Here is a 2483-nt window from a genome sequence, read left to right as displayed (position 1 = left end):
GGATCTCGCTGGCACCGGTTCGCGTTGACGCGCGGCCGGTCATGGCACGGCGATGCGACGGCCGAGGTGCGCAGTACTCGATGGAGGAACCGCACGCTCCGATGACCGTCCCGCCCTCCGCGGCGTATGCGTACCGACCGTAATGGTTGCAGCAGCGCCGGCCGGCTTTTGAATTCGCCACACGAAACACGGTGCGAGATCGCGGTTAGGGGAGCGTCGACGTTGCCAGGCGTTTTGCTTGCTGCCGAGGGAAAGGCGGCACGGCCACGTCGCGCTCGTCGCGATTAGCGGGTCTGCGCGCTTTGGGAAGGTGCCGCAACGACTTGCCGAAAGAGGAAGCACGGAAGAACGAGGGACTTGGACGTCCCGACAATTGAACGCACTTGCGGCCAGGCCCTTGCTGGCTTCGTTCTTCCGCCTCGAGTAGGCTCGTACGCGGCTCCGGCGCCGAAAGTGGTCCTTGGCACCGACTTCGGTGGACGTGGGAAGTGCCGCGCAAGTACGGCGCGCCTGGCTCCACCTGTTGGCTAAAGTAGGCAGCCGGATCGGCATTTTGGTGTGCGGTGGCAAACCGTGGATGCGAAAAAAGCTTGTGCGATTTCGTGGAACAAAAAGCGGGGGTCCCCCTTTTTATGCGGAGGAGACCGACCCGCCCGCCGTGGTGAACCGCGACGCCACGGTAAAAACGGGAGAGGCTTGTCGATGGGACCGTGCATCCCGCGCTCCACGGAGGCCGGGAGGCGGCCGCCCGAGGAAATGTGTAGCCGTCGAGGCCCGCATCTGCGTGCACTCTTATCCAAATGGGTGTACCGCAGGCATTTTCTGGTTAGGCGGGCCAATGAGAGCGAGCACACAACGATACCTACGGGTCCGGCTTGGAGAACCGGCTTCGACGCCTCCCGAGTATTTATAGAGGGGTGGACCACGAAAGCACTCGCAAGTAGCGGAAGCGAAACGCCGTCCGAAACACACCGTTTGCTCGATTTGCGGCAGCCGAAAAAGGCGCGGCAGAGTTTTGGAGTCCAAGCGTGCGCTGAAAAGCGCCCTTCTTGGCCACTGTTTGGCCGAGTGCCAGAAACGTTTGGTTTTGACTGTACGGAATTGAACAAACACTTTTTCACGACTCTAAGCGGTGGATCACTCGGTTCTCGGGTCGATGAAGAACGCAGCCAGCTGCGAGACTTGGTGTGAATTGCAGGACACACTGAGCACTGATTCTTTGAACGCACATTGCGGCCTTGGGTCTTCCCTTGGCTTCGTCTGTCTGAGGGTCGGATCACATATCAAGAGAGCCTTCGGCGCACAAGGGAACGTGAGCCGTCGACTCGTTTTGACCGCGTCGGCAACACGGACAGCACGCTGAACACCTCACAGCGAGCGCCAACAGCGGCCACTCAAGGGCGAGACGGTGGCGACCGTCGTGCCAGAGCCCAACCGAAACGGGGGCGACCGACTGCATTGAGGATGTGGCACCTCGTTGAGACCGCCGCAGGACTTCGAGTCGGAAGGAAGCCTGCAGGGAAAGTGCGGTCGAGGTTGCGTACTCCTCTCTGCGACCGGGCGCGCAAGAGCTGCGAGAGCCACGGACGCGCAACTTTAACGCACGGTAAACACGAGGAGCGAAAGCCGGCCAGCAAAGCTTCTCCAGCCGTGCGCAAAGTGCGCGAGATCGCAGCCTTGCGTTGCGCTTGTTGCCCTCGAAGTAAGCAGGGTGTCCCGTAGACCGGGCGCTCGAACACGCTGCGGGGCCGTGCCTCCTCCAGGCTTTGCCGCGCGAACAGGGAACGTTCGCGCGCAAAGCGCAGGGAGGTGAGGAGGCTGCGCCCGACGTTTGCGGTTCGCTGCGTACGCGGTTGATGCGGAGAGCACGGCGCGACGACTTGCCGCGAAGCGGAAAAAGTCTCCCGCACGAGTTGGCGAAACGTTGGCGAAGCTTAAGGCGTTCTCGTCGTAGTCCGCCGTCGGTCTAAGTGCTTCGCAGTTCCCGTCCCGTTCAAAAAACTGGGCCACTCCAGTTGGGGCGGGGGCGACGCTACACGAGACGATGCCTCTCGCCAGGCTGCGTGGCTGCCCTTGCGGCGGCGGCGACTGGCCTCGGCGGTGTTTGGGCTTTCGACACGGTCGTTTATCACGCAACTGCTCGGACGACGCACGCGCGCAGCGGAATGCCGCTTGCCAGCCTTGTGAAGATGTGACCCTGTACAGGGTTGCGGGCGCACTTGGTAGGGCGTCGTACTCGGTTCGCGATGGGTTTACGAACGTGTCCCGTCACTTCCACGTCACACCGGTTGTGCGCCGCACGCGTGCAGCGGGGAAGCCGATTGCCAGCCTTGTGAAGAAGTGGCCCTGTACAGGGTTGCGGGCGCACTTGGTAGGGCGAGCGCACGCGGTCGTGCAGGAAGTTGATGGAAGCGAATGTATCCGCTGTCGACCTCAGATCAGGCGAGACAACCCGCTGAATTTAAGCATATCACTAAGCGGAG

At 61.9% G+C, this 2483-nt stretch overlaps 1 non-coding gene across 1 annotated transcript; it reads left to right on the top strand.

The window, feature by feature from the left end:
- Nucleotides 1-1121: 1121 nt before the first annotated feature.
- LOC142796113 (5.8S ribosomal RNA) lies at nucleotides 1122-1274 on the top strand. The gene has a single exon (XR_012893555.1). It is a non-coding gene; the product is annotated as a 5.8S ribosomal RNA (ribosomal RNA).
- Nucleotides 1275-2483: the final 1209 nt, after the last annotated feature.

Source organism: Rhipicephalus microplus, unplaced genomic scaffold (assembly GCF_043290135.1).
Source record: "Rhipicephalus microplus isolate Deutch F79 unplaced genomic scaffold, USDA_Rmic scaffold_1126, whole genome shotgun sequence".
NCBI lineage: Eukaryota > Metazoa > Arthropoda > Arachnida > Ixodida > Ixodidae > Rhipicephalus > Rhipicephalus microplus.
This window is presented reverse-complemented; position numbering and strand designations above follow the sequence as displayed.